General features: G+C 37.3%; 1 protein-coding gene across 3 annotated transcripts in view; it reads left to right on the forward strand.

The window, feature by feature from the left end:
• The window catches only part of LOC309802015 (uncharacterized protein), a 225,931-nt gene that overhangs the window by 36,140 nt on the left and 164,013 nt on the right, over window positions 1–25,778 (forward strand). The window contains exon 1 of one of the 3 annotated variants that reach the window (XM_082617175.1): window positions 22,837–22,897. The exons of the other annotated variants lie outside the window; for them this stretch is intronic. The gene's annotated coding sequence lies outside the window, so the exon portion shown is untranslated. Of the gene's footprint in view, window positions 1–22,836; window positions 22,898–25,778 lie in introns of those variants that run through there. 3 annotated transcript variants of the gene reach the window in all.

Below are 25,778 nucleotides of genomic sequence, written 5' to 3' on the forward strand. Positions count from 1 at the left end.
AAGCCTGAGCCTCAGCTCCCAGCCCCGCCTGCCCCGGCGGGCGAGCAGAGAAGCCTCTCGGGCTGGTGAGTGCTGGTCGGCACCGATCATCTGTGCGGGAATCTCTCCACTTTGCCCTACCCAGGTACGTGGGTAGTTTCTTGCCTTTGGGAGGCCTGAGGTCTTCTGCCAGCGTTCAGTAGGTGTTCTTTAGGAGCTGTTCCACGTGTAGATGTATTTCTGGTGTATCTGTGGGGAGGAAGGTGATCTCCGCGTCTTACTCTTCCACCATCTTCCCCCGAAGTCCCTCCTAAGTCCTCTGTGAAACATTCCCTAATCTTCTCAGATGGGAGCACTTATTCTTACTTCTGTATCTCTGTGACATTTTACCGTGCTTCTTGTGCAATGTTTTGTAAACACTAGCTCAAATAATAATTATTCCTGTATTGTCATGAAAGCAAGGACTGTGATATAATTACTAGAAGCCTAGAACAGTGCTTAGAATAAAAGTTAGAAATGGTAATGATGTTAGTTAAGTGAATGAAGTAATACTTTTAAAATATGGAAACAGGAAGATTTTATTCTAGTTGACTTTTGAAGCATTGCCAGTTCACTGTGTACTGGAAACTGGCCAATGATCATTAAAGGTAACAATAAATGGTAGTATATCAATGTATGAAGAAATGCATCCTACATAGTTCTGTAGGGAGCCAATCAGTCCGATTGATTTATTGGCCATGATAATTGATGACATGAGAAAGGAAACAGCTCATCAATCCCTTAGAATCTCTATTTAGAACTTCTGCTTTTTAGCCATGCTCTTGTGCATAAGTAAGAAGTACAGTTAGAAATACAAAATACTCTGTATTCAATTCAGAAAATTTATTTCCTTCATCCACCATATTCACGATGAAACTGAGAGACAGGGGATGCTTGGAGGAGAGGATGGAAATTCTATCAAGGTAAAATTTAATGAGATAGAAATTTGAGCTCACCGCTTAGCAGCTCATCCTATCAGGGAGGGGTGAACATAGGACTCATCAACAACAGTTGTTTTCTATCACCGTTGGCCTTTGTGATTATTATTGGTAACCTTGTTTGCCACCCTGTCTCATTACTTGTGTGGAAGGAGGATCATTCAGTCACAGCCCAGAGGTTGGTAAACTGTCCCAGCAAGCAGAGATTCTATGAATCCTGACAGCCTCAAATTCTCAGGACACCCATACTCATTGGGACTTGACCCCTAACTTCTGGTGCAGTATTGAGTGAACTGCCTATTATTTTAATTTAAAAATTACAAGAAATCACTTATAGAAATAGAAAGAGCTATATATTTTGTATGATGAAATTACACAGGACAGACTAAAATGTAATTAATTATGCATAACTTTGATATTATTTTAATCTTTTATACTCCTTCATCTTAAAGATGTTCCTAAAAGTAACCTAAAAACCTTAAAAAATCCCAAACATATATAGAGATTTCTAATGTTTCATGATGACCAACTTAGTTACATCGATTTACCCCCTAACCTTCCCGTTGAGATACTCGTAAAAGTACATGCAGTGGCAGAGACATAGTGTCACAGAAACGTGGAAATGATTTTCTGATTTGGCAACACCTGGGGGAATTGCCTCTAACCATCATGTGAATGATCAAAAACCTTGATCTGTGCATCACCAACAAGGAAGTAGTAGGGAGGGCAACTGCCCATGCCCTTTGGTGTGTTCCATTTAAGCCAACTACTGGAGTCAGGAGATTCCTTCCAAACTTGACCATGGATGTTTTCTAATGTGGCTAATGGCATTCCTCTGTCCCCAGTCAGAACCTTGAGAATACCTATAGGATGTATATAACCATTAGTCTGGGTTTTTTTGTGTGTGTGCCTCAGTTTTGATAGAGCACCAATATGCTAGGCAGTAACAGTGAGTGTGAGATGGAGTCTCTTCAGAGGCAGGTTTACAAGGTGTCCCACATCTCTTGGACTCCTCTGAGAGGACTTTGCAAGAGGATTACTGAAGAGTTTTGTCTAAACTTGTTTGTGAGAACAGTATAAATTTCTCCCCTAGTCTGGGGATGGGTGGGGCTTTCTCTAGAAAAGCGGCTTCACGAGGACCACTCAGGGAGAGGACTGTGCTGCATGCCTGAGAAAGCGAAAAAGATTGTGGACTGAACTATCAGAGGTATTAATATGAATTTGTGACACGTGTTTATATATATATATATATATATATATATATAAAGTTGACAGATATAGAAATAAATAATTGTTGCAGATAAGAATCATTGATGGGTGCTAAAATTAATGGGTGAAAGTATGATGAAAAGCAAGATATTTGCATAGTCTCAAAGTATCTCCCCAGAAGACACTTATTAGTTACAAAGTGGAAAATAGTAACTTTATAGAGGAATAATGCAGCAAACACGCCCTTAACCAACTGATCAAAGTTAACATCATCAGTGATAAGATAGGAACATTATGTACCTCCTGATATAGTGCACTGGGAAGCCACAACATCATTTCTGTGTCATTATTGCTAAAAATGCGTATTCTCAACCTAATCATTAAGAAACATCAGACAAACCCAAATTGAGGAAAATTCAACAAAACAACTGGCAGTACTCACCCCCAAAATTTTAAAGTCATGAAAGACAAAGACAAACTGAGGAACTGTCACAGATTAGGGGAGACTAAGGAGATATGACAGCTAAATGCAATGTTGGTTTCTGCAATGGACCCTAGAGCAGAAAAGGACATTAGTGGGACAATTGGTAGACTTCTAAAAAAGGTCTGTGATTAATTAATAGAATTGTATCAATATTAACTTTCTGGTTTCAATAATTGAACTAGTTAAGTGTTAATGTTAACATTAGGGGATACTGAGTGAAGAGTATACAGGAAACCTACTATTTTTGCAATTTTTTGAACTCTAAAATTATTTCAGTATAAAAAATGAAAAATGTCTATAAGAGAGTGAAAAAGTAAGCCACAGAGTGAGAAAAGATATTTTGCAGTACATATATCTGATGATGAACTGATATCTATAATATGTAAAGAGCATCTATAAGTCAATGAGAAGACAGACAACCCAACGGAAAATAGGAAAACCCTTGACACTTGACCAAAGAGGATATTCAAATGGTCAGTAAGCAAATAAAACAGTGAAATATCACTTCACACTTATAAGAATGCATAAAATAGAAAAGAAATTGATAATACTATAAGTTAGAAAAGATTTGGAACAACAGACACTCTCATGCATTGCCTATAAAACTATTTGGCAGAATCTGCCACAGCTGTGTATACACATAACTTATGGGTAAGCATATGTATCCCAAAAGATATACTTATATCTCCCAACAGGAAATAAGTCAAATGTGTATCAATAGGAGGTGGGGTAAAAAATTATGCTATTTTCATATAATGGAATACTACAGAGAAATGAGAATGAACATATTCTGACTATGTACAACATGAATGGATCTCAAAAACATAATCCTGAGCAAAGGAATTTAGACACAAAAGAATACATACAGTATAATTCCATTTACATAAATTTCAAAAACAGGTAAAACTAATCTGTGGTGATATAAATCAGAATAGTAATTCCCTTTGGGTAGGATTAATGACTGGAAAGGGGTACAAGGAAGGTATCTGGGTGCTGATAATGCTTTAATTTTTCATTTGGTTGGTCGCTATGAGGATATATCCACCAGGTAAAAATTCATCAAACTGCACAGTTAAGATTTATAAACTTTTCTCTACACATATTATATTTAAATTTAAAAGCTTATGTTAAGCAAAGAAAAACAAAACACCAATAAAAGGGGATAACATGGGACTGTTGTCTTTTTAGTACATCATGAAGCATACTGGTTCAATATAGGTTTTATGCACACATACACACAGACACACAGTGTCTGGGAACACATAAAAAGACTTGTACAGGATCAGATTATCCAGGAATTAATGCAGCTCATGGTAGAGGATTTGACAAGAAGAGAAGGTATCTCCTGGAGTATCTCCCAGAGAAACACCTGGAGGGGCTGTGCTCATCCACGTTCAGGGGAGGGCTTGAGAGGGAGACGCTGTCAGAGCTGGGGAACACTGAGTGGGAATAAAGGAAAGACTGCCCCTGCTGCTTGGTATTCACCAGTCCTGGTGAAAATTCCTCTCCATTCAGTTATGTGTAAATAAGGGGGAAAAAAAGCCCCAAACAGAACCTTTAAAAAAGCCCCATGTAACATAAAAAAGGGAATCCACTGCTACAAAGTACAATTAAAAAACTACGTGTGAAAGCTCATCATAGTAAAAGAAGAATATTTAAAATACACCTGCTTTGAGTTATTAAAAGGCAAAAAGGATATCTGTGAAAGAGTATTTGAAGTGGGAGTGGATAAAGATTAAAAAAGAGTTGCCAATGGTAAGAAAAGAATCCATAAAAATTAAAATACCACTGCAAAATTAGAATCCCCTTTAGGGACAGTTAATGTAGAATCTATTATATAATGCAGAAAAAAATAAAATTATAAAAAAGGATAGATTTGGGGAATAGAGCATGAAGCTATGAATAATTGGCATCCTTGAGGGTGAGACCGAATGAATAGAAAGTATAATTAAGTGTATAATCAAAGACATATAAAGAAAAGTTTCTGGATCTGAAAAAAAATGCCTGACACTATAGATTTAGGAAAATGTTTTAAATAAAATGAATAAAATGAGGAGTTCCAGGCATATTCTGGTGAAAATGTGAATTCCCCATATAAAAACAAAGTTTTCAAGGCAGGTTACTTGAAAGGATAAAAAAACCAGATTGTCCTAAAATATGACACAAATAAACTTATTTTTTAAAGTTTTTAAAATTTTTATTTTTTGGTCATGCCGCATAGCTTGCAGGATCTTAGTTCCCTGACCAGGGATCAAACCCGCGCCCTTAGAAATGAAAGTGCCAAGTCCTAACTACTGGACTGCTAGGGAATTCCCCAAATGAACTTATTGACCAAACAGAAACAGATTCACAGACATAGAAAACAAATTTGTGTTTACCAAAGGGGAAAAGTGATGGGGGAGGGATAAATTAGGAGTTTGGGATTAGCAGATACAAACTACTATATATAAAACAGATAAACAATAAGGTCCTACTGTATAGCACAGGGAACTATATTCAATATCCTGTAATAAACCATAATGGAAAAGAATATGAAAAAGAATATATATATGTATAACTGAATCAATTTGCTGTACACCAGAAACTAACACAACATTGTAAATCAACTATATGTCAATTTAAAAAATTAGATTATCCTAAAGGACCATGATGAGAGCACTGATGCCAGATATATGAATAGAGTGAAGCCCAAGTAATTATTTTAAATTGTTATCCAAATGAAATACAAGAATAAAAATTTAAAAAGACAGAATGAAAACTGATTTGATAATATTTTAGGTGCATAATCTTGGGCTGTACTGGCAAGAATTGGGAAGTAAAAGAAGGTTAAACTAATACTTATACTACTCTTGGATTTTGTAATTAGAAAAAATATAAATTCAAATAGGATTTTGAAAAAAAAACTTGATTGTATTATTTAAAAACTAGCTCTACCTTAAATCATAGATTTAAATCATAAATCATAGATAAATCATAGTCTAAATCATAGATAGGACTGAATATATAGAAATGACTGACTCATTAGCTATATGCATATATGTGTGAATTCAGCAAATTCTAACAGAGGTTATCTCTAGTTACTGAGACTGTAGATAACTTTTATATTATTCCTTGTGTTTTTGTATTTTTATAAAACAGTAAAATGATATTAAAGCTATAATTCAAAGTAAAAGCAAGCACTGTTTTCTGTTTACAAAGGGAAAAAAGCAGAATCAAGCTACTGTTCAAATATTCAGCAAGGTTTGTTTTCTTATTGCATCTTTGAATAATTATGGACACCAAACGGGAACAAGGCAGGAAAATCTCCGAACCCATTTCAAGGTTCTAATCATACTGACAGTGCTGTAAGTTTGTCTCTTCTTTATGAAGAAATAAAATCTTTTAGGGCCATTAAAGCTGCCTTATGTAATCCTAAAAGATGTGTCATTCTCCATCTCTACAAAGCCAGGTCCATTATCTTAAGTAGAGTATCATTATTAATGTCTCCTAACTCTGCATCAGATTGCAAAGGTGATATGTAAGAGATAAATTCAGGTACAGATAAACTATAAATAGCTGGAGGTTTAGTTCCAAGCTTAAATTTAGTTTCCTTGGGAGCTGAGCTGTATCACAATATGTCACAAAAATGTTTTTAATCTACAGCAGTCAGACCTAAGTGGATGAGATAAACTTTAACAAACACACTAAGAACCACAACCACCACTACAATATAGCAGTTGATGTCTGTCTCCTAAGATCACACACATGCTGGGTGAAAAGAGGAAAGGAAAGACACCCAAATGAGACTACTGAAGTCAGAGAGGAGAACGATTTGTTCCAAGGCCTACAGAAGTGCTGGTCTAAGGCTGGTCTAAGGTGGTCCCATTGCGAGGCAGCCCCAGGTCCATTTTATTGCAGCAGGTGCAACATGAGAAAAAGACAAGCAATTCAAAAAAAAAAAAAAAAAACAAAAATCCAAAACAACCTCTTCATTCTGTGGAAGCCTAAGTTCTAACTTTTCCCACATTTTTCCAAAAGCTCTCTTCTGGCTCAGTATGGCTTTGTACCTGACCCATTCTTTAAATATCCTACCCTCAAGTATAGGAATTCAACAAAAATAACTAAAGAACCCAAGTTCATTGAATGGTGAACATACGGTAGAGAGGATAACTCGATTCTAATGCCAGCCTGAGATTTGTCAGTGTAGAGAGTCTAGACGTGAGCATTTTACTTATTTCAAGTTAAATGAAGACATAGTTTAGCCTTCCTAGTCAAACGCAGTTTAATTTTCATGTTTCCACTTATTTTAAGAACAATCTCCATCCTCACACTGCATGATGGGCAAACTGACGTAGCAGTTTCAGGGGGCTTCAGGCAACGCCAGTGAAGGAGGAGAATTTGAAATTGTACTTGGTGAAGAATTATGAAAGATGGCGAGTGGAACCCTGCTTCCTTTGCCTCCACATGTGTGATGGAGCACATAGGTAGCTGGATCCAAGTGAGCCCTTGGGCTTTAGGAATCCCAGTGAGGAAACTGGGCGTGGGGGCCTTTCTCTGTTGCTGGGTGAGAAGTTGAGAAGCAGCACTAGAGACCCTTGAGGTGAAGCAGAGGCACTTGGGAAAAGCTTCACAGAGGTCTGTGCCCACCAACCTTGCCCAGAGTGGGAGAAGGAGGATCAAAATCAGCTTTGTATAAATATGCCAGATTTTCCAGCTCACAATAGGTCAGTGAATGAGTGGGCTGAGTCTTTCTATGCAGGAGGCTAAGAGAATGTTGTACATGAGCTCTGATGAGTCAACAAGAAGGACAGAAAAACCCAAAATAACAAAAAACACAAAACCCAACAAAATAACAACCAATCTAAAGACTCAGCAGCAGAAAGGTGAGTAGTGAGTACAAATAGAATGCACACTTGGCAAACAGAGTTGTAGGAATCAGGGCATTTTAAAAGAGTCAAGTATAGCACAAATACTTCCTGTAACTAAAAATCACATTTTCCAACTAATGAATTCAGTGGCTGATTGGAAGAAGAAGGTTACTTTTGAGATAGAAATTTGTGGAAAAATACCAAGAGATGGAAATCATTAGGGAAAAGAGAAGGTTGACTCTATAAGACCCACTGTACGCATTATGAGTTCTAGAAGGAGAAGGAGGAACTCTCTCTTTGAAGAGAGAATCAGTGATTAAATACTAGCAGGAATTGTCCCTGATTTGAAAAAAGATCTAAATCTGCACTCTGAAAGGGCTCCCCAGAAATTGGTAGGGTGTGTGAAAAAAGATATATTGAGGTATGATAAAAATTCTTGAGCTCCTGTTAGAAAAAAATGATCCCAAAGTTGGACTAGGTAGAAGGGATTATTGGGTGCTTTTTCTGTGCAGGGCTGGGCTTGACTTTCTGTTGACTAAACTATTTTATAAGTCTATAGTGGCTGAGATTAATATGCATATTTTTGTCTGGTAGAGATGAAAATAATTTGTGTTTGGTGGAACAGATAACCCCAAAGGATATAGTTTATGGCTCTGTAAGACAAAATCAATTTTATACTCAGCAATTTTATCTTAACATTCCTTTCTGACTCCACCTTCCTTTCTGCCTACCTTTTTGAATCCTCATTGAATTGCTCTCTCTCTCTTAAATATTTTACTGTTTTTCTCATTATTTAGTGAGTTAAAAAATCATTGACAAGTGCTCATATCACACGAGAATTGTGGTTTTACCTTTTTGAAAATGATTCTTGTAATAGTTTTGGAGATCTTCCATTGAAATACCTAAGTGCACTCACTTGAAGAGCTGCTTCTTTGGAGAAGTCACCTCAGGAGCTGCTTGAGCATTTCTTGCCCCCTGGAGTAAATGCCAAGCAGCAACAGAAGTTTAGCTTTGTTGATGCTCTGCTTCTTCAGATTTCTCTCTCTCTCTCTCTCTCTCTCTCTCTCTTGATTTTGTGTTTTTGCTTTTTCTGGTTCCTGCATGGTCAATAAAGCCATTCCCCATTGGTGGCAGCAGTGGTTGGGAATTTGGTTTTATGGTCTGACCATTGATGATCTCTGTCAAATGGATGATGAAGATCTAGTCCCTGAGGGGTGAGAGTTTGACCTGTTAATCTTTTTCTGTTTTCCTAAAGATCTGTTAATCTTTTTCTGTTTTCCGACTTTTCCACTCAAATCATTTGAAAAATATTTGTTGACCGTTGGGAAGGGCAACGACTCTTGAAATCTAGACTGATGAATTTTGGGGTTTCTGGGTTTACTTTTGACCTGCAGTTAAAATTGTACAACTGGGCTAAAAGCTGTGTGTTTGTAATTCAGAAAAACCTTTACCTCTTGCGTGTGAATGGGAAATATTTTCTTACTTCTGGAGGGTATTAATAAATTAGATTACAGTTTATAATAAATTTGAGGAACTCGGTTCTGATTGATTGGTTTTTAGAGATGAACAAATGCTTATATAAATTAAATATTCCTAGAGTTCACAGAAAATAAAGAAACTAACCTTTTACTACTTTAAATGCACTAGGCATCTGAGGAAAAAAAATCCTTCTTACAGAAACTGCTAGCTTAGGAACACATTAAGAATCCAAGTTTACATAATTAAAGTGAATCTTTGGATGAATTATACAGGTTTAATAATTTTTTTTTGATTTATCAGTGTCATTATAATGCAGTGTATTTTTTTAAAACACAATTTGGGTATGTTTTCTCATGAGGAGACTAGTTTAATATAAAATTCCTAAACTTGTTACTTTGACTTATTAATCGAATAAACTAATATTATAGATACATAATGCTTAATATTATAAAATTATAAATTTGTCTTCACAATTCTGACAAACACTTTTATAGCAGTAATTATTTTTGCAGTGTGTCAGTTTGAACATCATTTCCGAGATCAGTAGGTAACTTAAAACCTTGAAATTTAAAAAATTATGTTATTTAAAAGATAATCAGTAGATAACACAGATAATTTGTAAGTACTATTGATAGTAAAACATTGATTACTAAGCATAATTTCAAGTTCATATGCTTTTTGCATCTGATTTTGATACACTGTAGAGCTGCTGTATCTTTGGAATATTCATGTTAATGAATGTTCTATTTTTGCCACTTTATGAAGGTGTAAAGGATGTGTGTATCTGGAGAAAGTTTGTTATCAGTATTCATGAGTTTTGTTAGACTGATAAAATTCTTAAGTATGATACATTTCTCAATTTTCTATCTTCTAGTTTGCTTTGCGAAATAGAAGTTATTTAGTGGCTGTACCAATATAAAAGTTATAATTAATACGGATGCTTGAGACTATAGTAGGAGCCATAGTGTGAGAGAAATGCAACTGTGTATGTACTTTTGTTTTTTTAAGAAAAAAAGGAGTGATTTAATCTTACATTAAAGTGTGTTTGTTCCAGAATATTCTCAAGAGAGCACAGTGAAGGACAAAAATCTGAGTATGTACAGCAAGTTGTAGAGAATTTGAGGAAAGTGATTTTATTTGCCTTGAATTATAATAGTTTAGTCTGAAAAAAAAACTATGAAATGTATTAAAATTTTGGCACAGTTCAGTTTTGAAGAATTTATTTACAAGATAATTTAAGAAACAAAAAAGAGCTTGTGAATCTTTTACTGCCAAATATCATATTAATTAAAAAAACTAGAATTTAGCTTTCTCTCTGTGAAAATAATAAATTAATCTTAACAAGGGATAGAAAAATGTTATTCTATACCCTCTGTGAATGTTATTCTGTACCTCTATTCAGATAGTAGAGACTCCATATTTCATCAGAATAATTTTTTCTGTTTTGCATTAACTTTTTGTAATGTTCTTAATTATTTTTTAAAAAGCAAAAATAAAGAGCAAAGATCCTTCACTTGTGAAAGAGTTAAAATTCCTTACAATCATGTTACCTTGCTTAATGTTATTTTAAAATATCATATTTTAAAATATGTTATTTAATTTAACATATTTAAAATAACATTTTAAAATATGTTATTTTAAAATATGTTATCTTAATTAACTATGCAAATCTCTTCTAATAACTCTTTTGATTTAGACCCTAAAACTAGAAAAATAAAATCAGTACATCTTTTACATCTAAAACCGTCTTTGAGAGTTAACAGAGGGCCCTAGAAAATAAAAAAGATTTATTATTTTACCTTGTATTTATACCTTAACTTTACCTATACCTGTAAGAATGCTAGAAATAAATAGGAGTGTTTGGTATACTCCATATTTCACAATTAGTTTGACACCATTGTAAAAACTACATGGGAGTAATTGTTAAATCAGAAGACATGCTGACTCTTCCCTTTTTAAGTTTATATAGGAAAAATGTTATTAAGATAAATATTTCAGGAATTGTACATTTTGTGAGAAAACCCTTGAGATTTGTTGGTGCTCTCATTATTTCTATTCTCAGGAAAAACATTGATCAAACCCTTATGAAATAGTTATATACTGTACTCCATTAGAGAATATTATTTTCCTCCATTCTGATACTATTAGTCACTGTATTAAGTTGACCACATTCAGTTTCATTATTGAACAAGTTTCAGCTTCCCTTAGATGTTTGCCTGAAGGCTATTTTGTACACTACAGACTAGTATGATGTATCTTCAACAAAGAAGGACAGTTTTAGAGTCTCATGGGATGGACTCTATCAGACACTATATTGACACTTTAAAGAACAGATACTTGGATATATATTTCTGAGCTCTCAATGCTTAGATGACTTTCAGATTTTACCAATGGACTGTTAGGAATTCCAGGACTTTTTCCAGTCTTGAAGCAGATATATATGATGAAAGCAGACTCTTTGGCCCAGAATCCAGTGGAACAAAAGTGAATTATGTGTGACTAAACAAACTGATAAAGGAAATTAAATTGTGGTTATTTATTTGAAATTTAGTTGGCATGGTTTTTAATGTTCCATTTTTTAATGCAGATGAGTAAGTTCTTTCTCTTTGTTCTTAAAATATCACTATGCCCCAGTTTAGTAAATCTTGCTTTTTAAAACTGAAATAAATATTTTAATGGTAGCTGGTTCTCACTGACCCTTCAGAATTCATAAATGCTTCTATACTTAGTGTTCTTCCTTCAATAGCCATAATATTGTTTGCAGAGGTTCAGTAAAAGTCTGACCTCCTTTTTACTACAATATAATTGGACAAATTGTGCAACTGAATCCATACCTTTAGTGTCATATCTGAGAATAAATCTTATTTAATCAGGTATGACGTGCCCACCATTAATAAATAAGGTTTAGTTTTGTATAAGGAGCCGAGCTTATCCACTGTGTATTCCTTCTCAGAAAACCACTTGGTAAAAGACTCCAATTAAACAAGAAATGAACCATATCAGAAAGTAAAATAAGGGAAGATGAAGAGAGAAAACAGGGAGAATCAATTTAAATTATCCATTAAATAGAAAATGATAAGTTGTCTGGAAGAGCATAATGTAAGAGCTGAATCCGGACTCTGAAATGGAAGGAACCTACTAAAAGAAAAGTCTAATAGTCTAGGCTAAAAAAGTACAAAAAATGTAGCAAACTATCTCAGCAAAAGCAAGAATTGGCTTGGAGGGGGCAGAGTAAAAGTATTCCCAATGTCTCATGGGGCAGGGGGAGGGAACATGAAGTAGTCTAAAAGTATCAGTTTATTCAGAAGGAGAATGTTTATGAGGGAAACATTTGGTATTTTATTTCAAATATCAGTAGAGACAAAAATGCATCTGATTATAAAAGCAGGTAAATGGAAGGTATCTCAAATTAATAAAGGAAAAAGTGGAATAAGCAGTCATTTGATTTTACCAGAAAAAATGGGAAAAGGAAGCAACTTTAATGAAAAATTAGTAATAATCTTTTCATTTATATTTTAATTTTATGCCTCTTCTTACAAAAGTTTTTGAAATAACTTTCACTGTTTATGTGCCCATAAAATATGACAGGGATCATAATGTTCTTAAATGTTTCCACATTAACAACATACATAGCCTTATTTTAGGCTATGAATAATGCAATATCCTGTACTGAAGTAAGTATTCAAGACCACTATTTAAGGGCAGTCAAGGTTGACATATTGTTGCTTCTTTCAAGCTTATTAAGAAATTTTAAAGTGGAAAGTTCACGAGCAGTGGAGATTCTGTAACCAATGATAGTAATATTTTGCACCCCTTGTTTTTTCCCTTTAATTGAATATATTTTTAAAAAATTATATCCATCTTGGTGACTGCATGCTAAACACAATCTGAAAGTTAATAGGCACTTTGTTGTTTGATTGAATGATTGATAGACTGAACCAATGAATTAAACAATTCATTCACACTAAAATATTAGAGACACTGTGTTAGTGGGACTCTATGTTGAGAAATCTGTATTTTAAAGCAGATTAGTATGTATCACAAAGAGGAGAAAGGGGAGTGGTAGATATTTTGCAACATTTCTCTGGAAGGACTAGCTGTGAATTCTCTGATTACACCAGCCTGACAAATGTCTAAACTTTCTATGCCCTGCTATTCTTTCTACATTTTGGAGCTCCAGAATACTTGTCAGGTTTCTGTGGGTGTCTTCAAAGGATTCATCAACTATTTATATCCCCATGACTTGGGGGGGGAAATCGGTGGCCCCTTCCTAATCTTGACAGGGAAATCACTGGTTTGCATGCAAAAAAGCCTCCAGGTTCATGGACCTTTGGTTCTGGGAATCAAAACCTGGTACAACCATACAGAGCTTTATTATTTGGCTGTGTTCATTAAAGTAATTTAACCATTTGACCTCGTTAGCATAATTTTTAAGATTCCAGGAAACTCTTGCCGGGAAAGAGAAAGTTGCAAGTAACTTTATTATTTCAGGAACATTACCCAAATCCACTCATCTGAACACTAGACTACTCAATGTACCCTCATCAGAATAAATAGTCCTTTTCTGAATGATGGATAACATCAAATGATGGTTTATTCCTCACTATTCACTTTGAAACCCTTGCCTTGTTGTGTTCACCAATCCTAAACTATTATGTCAAAAGTCTGACTTATCCTAATCAAACTCCCCTCTCCACCTTTTACAAAAAAAAGAAAAAAAAAACAAAACTCTGCCTAAACCAGACCCTAAAAACCTTATAAATGGCCTATCTTTGCTTTCCTTTCTCTGAAATGCTACCAAGAATCTCTCAAGGAAGTGATCTCCCATACCTTAGTAAGCAATCAACTTAACGTTGCTCTTTTTTTTTTTTTTTTTTCTTTTTGCTGTATGCGGGCCTCTCACTGCTGTGGCCTCCCCCGCTGCGGAACACAGGCTCCGGACGCGCAGGCCCAGCGGCCATGGCCCACGGGCCCAGCCGCTCCGCGGCATATGGGATCCTCCCAGACCGGGGCACGAACCCGCATCCCCTGCATCGGCAGGCGGACTCTCAACCACTGCGCCACCAGGGAGGCCCAACGTTGCTCTTTTAACAGGTTATTTTGGTGACATTTTCAGGGAGTCAGTATTTGAAAATCTAGAAGGAGGAAATTGTGAAGCCTGATGACTTATTCAAGTTATTTAAATAAATGAATTTACTTTCTGAATGGAATTCTTAAGTTGTTTAATTATGTGATGCTGGTGTGCTGGAACTGACTTGTATCAACTCGCACTGGCTCTCAGAACTGATTTTCAAATAATCAAGTATTTGCAAGTTGTTTGTTAAAACATTGGTAGCTTTAACTGGCCGTGGTAGGAATATTTATAGCATGGAAACTACATCCTGTAGCAAATACTACAGATCAGGGCTTTTTTATTTGGAGAGCTGGTGTACCAGCACATCACTGGTTTATTGCTGGGTTAATTTCATGTGGGATCCTCAAGGGATCCTTTGCTCATCTTGGGAAATAGGGATGAAAAAATCCCCTCTTTTGAGATAATGAAAGCTTTAAAGCTCAGTTAATATCAGAGATATATGTATGTTTTTCCATTACAAAAATATTGTTATGGGGTGTGGAGTCAAGATGGCGGTGTGGGAAGATGCCGAGTTAGCGTCTCCCCACAACTAGGGTGCCTGCCAGCCATTGATGGGGGACCCTGACGCCCAAAGAGATGGGAGGAACCCCCAAGTGAACTGGTAGGACATGGGGGGACTGAGCGGGGAGAAGAAGTGGAAGCCAGACAGGATAGGCACCCCTGAGGCTGGGGAGATCAGGAGAGGCAGGCAGGAGGGGCCCTCCGGGAGGAGGGGGAGAGGAGCGGAGGGCGATCGCCTGGCCCACTCAAGCCTGGGGAGTCTGCTGAGCTCCCAGGCCAGTCCTGCCCTCCAAAGGCCCCTCCAGGCTGCCTGGGTCCTGGGGGCATAGGAGGCAGGCTGAGGGGAGAACAGGAGAGGTAGGCACGAGGAGCCCTCCCGGAGACACTGGAAGAGCAGGAGAGGAGAGGAGGGCATTTGCCCTCCCCACTCGAGCCCAGGAAGCCTGCTGGGCTCCCAGGTGAGGTCCCCCACCCTCTGAGACCAGGGGTGGGGGCATGCCTGGACCCCTTCTGTTCCGTTGAGCCTAAGCCCCACCCCGCACAGTGCCCAGGGCCTTTTCCAGCTCTGTGGGTCCTGAGCATAGGCCCTGCCTACCACCCAAACCTCGCCCTTGCTTAGGCCACGCCCTCCACAGCCAAGGCCTTTCCCCCCACTTTCTTTTTTTCCTTTTTCTTTTCCCTCCTCCTCTCTTTTACTATTGTGGTACTGTTGTACCTTCCAGTTGTTGATTCATCTATATTTTTATTTTTATATTCTTTCTAACATATCTGTTAGTTTCCTAGTCTAATTTTATTTTTTTACTTTATTATTGTTCTCTCTCTCTTTTTTTTTTAACACCCCACACTGATGAATCTATGCAGGGCAGGAATAAAGAAATAGACATAGAGAATGGACTTGAGGACACGGGGTGGGAGGGGGAAGCTGGGGCGAAGTGAGAGTAACCTTAACATATATACGCTACCAAATGTAAAATAGTTAGCTAGTGGGAAGCAGCGGCATAGCACAGGGAGATCAGCTCGGTGCTTTGTGATGACCTAGAGGGGTGGGATAGGGAGGGTGGGAGGGAGGGAGACGCAAGAGGGAGGAGATATGGGGACATGTGTATGCATATGGCTGATTCGCTTTGTTGTGCAACAGAAACTAACACAGTATTGTGAAGCAATTATACACCAATAAAGATCTATTAAAAATATTGTTATGGAGAATAATACATGTACCAACAGAATTTATTGTCTCAGATCTCTGGTAGCTATTTTCCTAAGTCCCTTACTTTTACTTTACTATAGATAAAATTATAAATGGGTGCACTGAGTGTATAAAAAGTTCTACAGTTAGGAGTTTCAAGTTATTTAATATCTTGCAGAAAATCAGCTTTGAAGGAGCAAATATATAAGGGTATACCCAAGTGGAAAAGGAATGCTCAGTTCTGTTTCAAGGGGCTGACTTCCCTCACTGTCCCAGATCTACAGGTCTTCACCTCAGCTTCCTGAGTCATTCCCTCTGCTCTTGATTCTTCAGCGAGGGCAAAATATCTGTCAGTTGAAGCAGGTTGGAACTTAAAAAAAACCTTTTACTAATAACGTTAATTAGAAAAGCAACAACAAAGTAAATAATATACAAAAGCATGGTCGTATGTGGTGCACATAATTCTTAAAATCAACCGTTTCTTTCCTCTTTGCCACGTTTCTCCTCCCCTTTTTTCTTTATGTTTGTTCTCTGATTTGAGGAAAGGGCTGGAGTGAAAATTGGTTAGATTCTTCCTCTCTGGTGGATGCTGGATAGTAAATAAATAGATGTGTGAAGTTGCATATATTTTATTATTACATATATTTTATTTATTCCCTTGGCTACATTGATCTTTTCTCTGGGAACATACTGACTAAAGGAATAGGTGACAACAACAGCCAGGAGAGCCATGTAACTCTGTCTTAGTCTGTTTGTCTTTCTTATTTTCTTTTTGTTGTAAGGTATTGAGTTATTGGAATGAGATCAGCACTAAACCCTGGGGGAATTTGATTGATAAAGGACTTAAAATTCAAACATAGTTATGGTGCCTATAACTCTCCTCAAGTTTGGCAGCAGAATGAAGCAACTTCTCTTTCACCGTGTGGGTTAAAAAACAAGTAAATAAACAACAACCTCTGAGATCCCTGGGTAGGTGCTCATTTGTAGTACTTTTCTTCACATGGACCCTTGGGTTTTTAATTGAATGAGAGGGAGAGAGCTGAGAAAACAGAGGATACTCGGTGCTTATTTGTAGAAGCTTATAAAATCATAGAATGTAAAGGGACCTTTGGGTAAACAACACTAGCGCCCCAAACTTATGGAAAAGAAACAGGAGTGAAGTTGCATTCTTAATGTCACATTGTTAGTGGTAGAATTGGAATCAGATACAGCAAGTGAGTGGACTCCAAACTTATGCTGGTTTTTGGCAGTAATGACTAATGTGATATTGGGTTTATATATATATATATATATTTTTTAACTTTTCCATTTCCCTCTTCCTATCTCTCTGCCTCACTTCCCCCCCACTCCTTTTAAAAAATTTTTTTATATAACAGGTTCTTATTAGTTATCTATTTTATACATATTAGTGTGTATATGTCAATCCCAATCACCCACTTCATCCCACCACCACCCCCCTCCCCCGCTTCCCCCCCCTTGGTGTCCATACTCCCCCCTTTTTCCTGTTTCTTCCATTGCTTTTCAAATATGTGCAAGTCTCACAATGAAAAGGAACAACCCTTAGAAATGAACAAAATAACTTCAGATTGTCCCCCTTATTTTTCAAGAGTCATTGGTGAGCAATTTAACAATCCTTAGTCTGGAAAGACACAGCCTGCTGAATTAATCTACTGCTCCCCAATCTGTGGTCTTAAAAAGTATTTAGTCATATTTTTCCTGTGGGCAAACTCTGCATGGAAACCTTCTTTTGGAATTAGCCACATTCCCTCTTTCTGGTCACTAGAGTATCATTCAGTAAAGTGCTTCTTTAGAGATCCTTAGTGGCTGGAAAGAATTAATGAAGTTACTAGGTAATTTCTGTGAGAATCTGGCTATAATTTGTTAAAAAGAAGACACTCCATACTGCAAGCATTTCTAAACAGTAATTCTATTTTTACATTTGTTCATTCATCCAGCAAACATTTGTTGAGTACCTACTCTAGGTAGGCTAGTTATTAGGCACTGGGGAGGGGGTGTGGGACAAGATGAACAAAAGCAGTCCCTGACACCAAAAAATAAGTCTAGTGAGAGAATAGCCAGTAACCATTAAATGTAGTGTGATATATAGCCTCATAAGAGACGTGCACAGGGTTACCTGAGTAGATCGTGCTGTAGTGGTGGTGGTGTCTGTGAGTGGCAGAAGCAACAATGATGGTGGTGGCAGCAGTGGTGGGTGGTGTCGAGGGATGCAGTGGGGATCACAGAAAGCTTCTTGAAGAAGGTAATTGCTGAGTTGAGGTCTGAAGGATAAATAGAAATGAGCAAAATGAAGGAGGAGCATATTTCCTTATTCCTGCCCCTAAGTGCCTCAAACATATATGCAATGCATTTTAATTCAAAATTCCAATTTAGTTAACGTGAGCACAATTTTGAGAGGTTCTTCAAGTTCTCACCTTACAGTTTGGCTTGGCTTTCCCTATGTGTGATACATATCTCATATATGCATCATCACAACTCCCCACACATTTGTAATTTATTCCATTGGTGAATGTATTACATGCCATAATTTTTGGCCCTGTGTCAGTGTTTGATTCAAAGCAATACCTTCCTCATCACCTTTGCTCTAGCAAGAAGTATGCCGTGCATCATCAGACCGCCTGGTAATATTGACATTTTTATGTATCCCTGAGAAATAATTTCTGCAGCTGAAAGGCCAAAAAGTTTGTAGAGTAGGATTTTGGAGAAATAAGCAAAATGAAGACAACCTGTTAAATTCTCTAGTGTTGATACACTTTACAAAAAAATGGCATTCTGGGAACTAAGGTCACTGGGGTGAGAAAAATGAGGCATGAGGCTGTCACATAAATCTCATCTGTGTCCTATAATTTTTAATCTGCACCAGACCAGTAGGGGTTTTGAATGCCTGGCCAGCAGGAGTGGGGCATTCAAGATATCCCTCAAGGGACCCTCTGAAGAAATACAGGTTATTTTATATCTTTCTTCCTGTGGGGACCAAGAAACCATGAGGTCCCTCTTGATACCCCAGGACATATTGTACTCTCTTAATATACCCACACGTCTATTTCTAGTCTCCTGAGCCGTTGTTTTCATTTTAGCTCTCACCAACATGTTCTCTGTTTCACTAACAAATATTATTCTCTTATAATGGCCTTCCTAAGCATCAGACTTATTTATTTATTTATCTCCCACAAAATTGGTTGGTGGTAGAAAACATTATCTATTTTTAGTACTGACTTGAATTGAAATGATGAATAATCAGGCAAGTTGTGGTAGAGTGCTTTCAAATACTGATAGCTATTATTTAGTAAGTGCTTGCTCTATGCCAGGTATTGTACGTATTGATTGTCATGTAACACCCCTACCAGGTGGGTATTATCATTTTACAAATAAACATATATGTTCATAAAGGTAAAGGAATTTTCAAAGATAACATACTAGAAAATAGGAAAAGTGGAATTTAAACTCAGAGCTAATGTTCTTCCTGTCATATTGAATAGATTTTAATCTTTTGTAGATGTACATGACTAGAAATTTTTTAATCAGCCTTCACTGTACTTGAACTATGGATGCTCTCTAATTATGAGACAGATACATTGGATCTTATTAAGATATTGAGACATAAGGCCTTTAGAATAGAAAGTCTGAAAAGAGTAATGCAGGAAACTTAGTAGTGGAGAGGAGGAGAATTTCACAGAGAAATGGAACTTTAACTAAAACCTTAAAGATATATGGGGCATATAGAAGAGAGAGGGGAGGATGTTTTAGGAAGTGGGATATTAGTTGAGGAAATGTTACAGATGAGGATATACATAAAGAGTGATGATAATCTGACTTTTCAATGTGATTGTTGTCTGAGACCTGGACAGGACCAGGATGGAAGTCAGGGCAGGTGAGTGAGTGAGTATTTATTGGTCAATGAGGAAATGGCACTGGATACTGAGATTATACTTACTTCAGAAAGAATAAGAATCAGAGAATTTCCTTGTTATAATTGCATTTCAACTGCACGTTCCCAAATCTCTATATGCAATAACACCAATAATGATGAGTACTTTTGGAAGGCAAAGTTCTGTGACCTTCATCAGAGGACTGATGTATGAATACTTAAAATATATATAATTAATTAATTTATTTATTTATTATTTTTGGCTGCATCGTGTCTTAGTTGCATCGCTCAGGCTCTTTGTTGCAGCATGCAGGCTTCTCTCTAGTTGAGGTACACGGGCTCAGTAGTTGTGGCACGTGAGCTTAGTTGCCCCATGGCTTGTGGGATCTTAGTTCCTAGACCAGGGATCGAACCTGTGCCCCCCGCATTGGAAGCGGATTCTTTACCACTCGACCACCAGGGAAGTCCCTGAAAACTTTTTTAACTATTACCCCTCCCCTTGTCTTTAGAAGAGCATCTAGTGCCCCAAGGTTCTCCTACCAGAAATCGTTCAAGGCATGAAGTTAAGAAATGAAAAATGCAACAGGTCTGACATTGGTATGGTCTCTATGGGAAATGGTAAATCAGCTAATGATTTCTAGAACTTTTGCAAGCTTCTAATAGAATTTTCACTTTCATTATTTCTTGGAAATAATGTTTTTTGTTTGTTTATCTTTCAAGTTCAGAACAAGGAATGAACAAAGATAATTTGATGAGATGGGGCAGTTTGGAGACAGTTAAGTGGGGAGAGAGAAAGCAGGATTGATGTCTCAGGCCTGAGGTAGTTGAGTGTACATCAAGGGATTCTATAATGTCACATGCTTCTCTAGGAAACTGTGTCACCTCAACAGAAAGCAGCAAGGCCACTATTCAACTGGTATGCTGCAGTTCTACATACCAATTAGCACCAATTTCTGATTGGTTAGGTACCTTTCCAATAAGTGGGGCCCATGCTGTACTTATTGTTAAGTATTTTGAACATCCACCCTGGGAACAGGGCCAGCTGTAGTATTTTGCACAGGGCCCTGTGCAAAATGGAAATGTGAGACCCCTTTTTCAAAAAGCAAGTAGAAGGGCTATTAAACATGCCAAAATATAAAGCTTTGTTCTTCTGTGGTCTCTATCTTGACTTGTCATGATATTTTTTTAACTTACTATTTAATGTCATTCTACATTTAGATAAATTAAAAATTTAATAAGTAAATAAAATTAAGAATTTCTAGATGGTGACAGGAGAGCATTAAACTGAGTGAGGGACCCATCTGAGTGTGGGACTTTGCAAACACATGTCCGTGAAGCTAGCCTTGTTTAGAAAGCAGTAGGCTAGAACTTTAGCAGCACCAGAATGAGCATTTGGTGATAGTGATTTCCTGTGGGTTAAAGAAAGAACTGAGGGTGTAGCTTAACAGAAAAAGTCATGTTAGCAAGACACAGGAATAGAATGTTGAAAATGTGGGTTCATAGTTGCACATGTGAAAAAGACCTGGAAGCTTCAGTATAATAATTACAGCAAATACTATGTGAATCAGCAGCATGAAGTAGCTGGAATAAGATAGCTAATTTGCTATTGAGCTACATAAATAGAAGTATAATATCTAGGACAAGGATGGCAATAATGAAATCCAACTCTGTACTCTTCAGACCACACCTGTGGTATTGTCTTCAGCTCTTTGCATCACATTTTAAAAGTGATATAAACAAATGAGACTATGATCAGTGGAACCGCGTAGGAAGAATGCAGGGACTCACAACAATGTAATCTAAGGAGCAGTGGGAAAATGGGGCTCTTCAGTTTTGCAGAAAGTAAAACTTGGTAGAGGAGAAGGGGTGAAATGAAAGGTGCTTCCGAATATTTGAAGAGCTTTCAAGCAGAAGAGGAATTAGCTTAACTAATTTAACAATGGGGTGAAACTAGAGCTAATGGTGACTACTAGAAGGGGCTAGATTTCAGCTCAATGTTAGAAGGAACTCTGAATTGTAAGAGCTTTTAAAAGAAAAAAGGAACTGCTTTGGGAAGTAATGAATTTTCTGTTGCTGGAGCTTGGGTGTGGTGTTATCAAAAAAGGTTAATTTTTGAAGTTAGACAATCGGGGTCACATTCAGGCCTTGACACTTACTATTGACACTAGTATAACTTGGTACACTGCCTAATGTTTCCTAGCTTCAGTGGCTGATGGAGGAGATGTCTAACTTTTCTAGAAGGCGTGCTTGGAGTATTAGAGAAAATCAATGTAAATCCCTTGATATAGCTTCAAATGTCATGCTCACAAGGTACTGAATGTACATCACAGGAAATATATATCGTTTGACACACGTACACGAACATATTTCTGGCTAGGGGAGGAACTTACTTTGACTTAGATCTCAAGATGTCTATCTGAAAACCTTTTAAAAAAGGAACTTACTTAGCATAGTTCTTATCAAACTTTTCCCTTAACTTCTTATATCATAGAAACTAAGATCATAAGAACCTGCCTAATAAATATTCTTCGAGTTTTCCTAGTGAAGTCTCAGTTTTGACAGGGGGTTATAAATATGGCATTGCAAATTTTGATAGTCAAAATGAAACATTTTAAAGTAAGTGGAATTTAATCTATTGCAATCCTTGTATAAAATATCTATATTCTCATCTTATCCTCCGATCTCCATTTCTCTGAAGCATCTTTTAAAAATCAAGGTGTTTTTCTGGACGGGGGCAAATGTATAATTAAAGGATTATGGGGATCAGTACTCTCACATCCAGCCAAGTTGGATAAGATAAATTCCATTTTATAGCTGGAAAAACTGAGACTATACCAGCGGTAAAACTTATTGTGCTCGTTCCACATGTCAAGTGTTGTGTCAGACACTTTGTTTCACGCGGTACTAGTGACAACCCCACCTGAAGCAAGCATTATTATCTTTAGTCATAGGTGCAGTACCGAGGACACTGCACTCACCCTGGGACCCAGCATAATGCTTGGCATACTAGGCATACGAGAAATATGTGTTGAGTTAATGGCTAGTTGAAAGAACAAATGGAAACATGGAATCTCAGAAAGAACAAATAAACGGACTGAGGTCATAAAGCTTTGTAAGTGGTGGAGATCGGCTCAGACTCAGGTCATTGTGCTGCCCTCTTCAAAGACTTGTGGAACCTACCTGTGATGACTATTGATTTCCAGGCACTGTATCAAGTGTGTAGGTGGTAATATGCATTTTCATACTGTAAGACCACTGAATATCTGGTAATTGACATTGTGCAAACCTGAGATAAATTATTTTTACAGATTTTTATACTTTCTAGGTGTATTGTTTTGTTTGCATTTTAGGCAGCTTGTTTTATACATGTTGATTCCACTATTTTTGCTATCTCAGGTACTGTTAAAAGTAACACAACAGGCCCCAAATGGAGTCACTTATGCTAAGCCACACATCACCAAACCCAGACTTAATTATAGTTTCAGCTCTCCCAGAAATGGAATCTTAAACCAGTAAATCAGGAATTGCCTGATCAGCACCTGCCATCCCCTAAAGGAAAGTAACCTTGCAGGGACCAATCCTTTTTTTTTTTTGCCTTGTATAACTTCCTTATTCCTAATCCCTTCTGCCTGTTAAAGTCTTTTATTTTGTACAACCCTTCAGAGCTCCTTTCTGTCTGCTAGACTGGATGCTGCCCGATTTGTGAATCGTTGAATAAAGCTTTAAATTGTTGAATAAGATCTTTAAAGTTTATGCAGTTGAATTTTTTTTTAACAGATACTGTTTTTAGAATAGCCCCTTTTCTCTGATTATGAAAACAGTACGTGGGGGACAGAATTAAATTCTGTAGACTTGGATTTGAATCCAGACTCTACCATATATTAGCTAAGTGATCCTTGGCAAGTTACCTAATGGGGTTAATACTTCCTACATAGGTTCTTTATTCCCCCTTTCAGTCAGAATTATATAAAATAACATGTGCAATTTTCTTAGCATAGTGTCATGTATGTTATAAGCATTAAACACATATTAAACCACTAATGATAAAATCCTAACAATATATGCTCATTGTAGAAAACTTGGAAAACACAAAAATATCGAAAAGAAAGTAATAAAGCACTCATAATTGTATCCTCAAAGATGACCACAGTCAGCGTTTTGTTGTTTTCCTCTAAAATATTTTCTTTTCTTCTAAAAATGTTATGTACATTTTTAAATAGTTGAGATAGCACTGCATATATAATTTTGTGAACAGCCGTTTTTGTTTTTATCTCAGCAGGAGACTGATTTGGTTAAGAGATAAACGGTGAAAAAAGTCAGGAGTGCCTTCCACACTAGAGCATTTTGATGGTATGTTCCTAGACACTAAATGAGCACTTCTTCGTCTTTTAAATTACTTTTTTGCTCAAGGAGTGATGAAGTTGAAGAGTTGCTTGCCAGGATATATGGGAAGCCATAATTATTCTGCTCTCTAATTGTTAGACTATGTTAGACTTGATCTGCATATTGGACTTCTGGATTTCTGACAACTGATTTTTCTGAGTAAGGATTTTTCTGACTTGATTTTCTGTTAAGCTGGTAGATATGGCATGTTGTGGGTTGAACTGTACCCCCCAAAAGATATTTTCAAATCCACACCTCCTGTATCTGAAAGTGATCTTATTTGGAAATAGGGTCATTATAGATATAATCAAGTTAAGAAGAAATCATACTGGACTGGGGCGGGAGCAGGGTGCTAAATCCCATGAGTGGTGTCCTTACAAGAATGCATGTGAAGATACAAGAGAGACATACATGGGAGAACTCCATGTGAAGACAGAGGCAGAGATTGGAGTGATGCAGCAGCAAGCCAATGAATGTCAAGGATTGCCAGGAGTCACCAGAAGCTAGAAGAGGCAAGGAAGGCTCCTTTCCTAGAGGCTTCAGAGGGAGCGTCTTAGACATCCATGTTTCAGAACAGTGAGCAAATACATTTCTGTTGTTTTAAGCCACTAAGTTCGTGGTTATTTGTTATTGTAGCCCTAGAAAACTAATACATAGTATGGATGAAGTTGACCTCCATCTATACTAAATAGCCCCTTTTCAGGAGGACTAGAGCCCTTTTATATTCTCAGACTGAGTTTTATACTGCTTCTTATTCTTCACTGCCTATCACAGTAGAAAATGGAGAAATAGGGTGTTTTTATAGTTCAGAGGGACTCACGGACACACGTATCATCTTAGGTTGGGTTTCCTCAGAAGCAGACACTGAGACAAGGATTTGTGTGAAAGTAGTTTCTTTGGAGATGATCCAAGGAAGGACTGACAAAGGAGTGGGGACATGAGATAGGCAAGAGAAGGAAGCAAGTATAAGGTGAGTCAATCAATTTACCACTGGGATTTAATTGTATTGCAAGCTCTGGGGTACAGTGTAGAACACCCCTCAGAATACCCCCCTGGAGGAGGGGAGTTGGAGGATAATACCTGGCTTTTTGCCACAGATGCTCCTTTATTTGCTTCAAGAATTTTATTCCTGTATATGTCCTTAGAGTACATGGTTTGCATTCTTAGAGTTTGCTTTTTACCTCTGCGAGGTTCACGTCTTAATCTTCGTAGTTGAATTCCAAAATCACAATGGGAAGGGCTTTTTTTTTTTTTTTTGCGGTACGCGGGTCTCTCACTGTTGTGGCCTCTCCCATCGTGGAGCACAGCCTCCGGACGCGCAGGCTCAGCGGCCATGGCTCACGGGCCCAGCCGCTCCGCGGCATGTGGGATCTTCCCGGACCGGGGCACGAACCTGTGTCACCTGTATTGGCAGGCGGACTCTCAACTACTGCGCCACCAGGGAAGCCCGGGGAAGGACTTTTTAAGCATAAAAACAAACCAAATTGTATGTAGTCTTAAGCTTCTTTCTTTGATAATGCTGGACCCTTCTAGCCTGTCACTTTTTCTGCATCATTCTGGAGGAAGTTTTGAGGGTATTTTATTTACATAAATATCTGTGTAGTATAATCCATAAATATATATTATCTTTTAGGAATTGTAGAAAAGTTTTAGTTATTGATATTGACTGGGACTACTTTTCCTTATGAATTATGGATTAATCTATAGCTATAT

Source organism: Mesoplodon mirus (genome assembly GCF_964341445.2).
Source record: "Mesoplodon mirus genome assembly, chromosome: 4".
NCBI lineage: Eukaryota > Metazoa > Chordata > Mammalia > Artiodactyla > Ziphiidae > Mesoplodon > Mesoplodon mirus.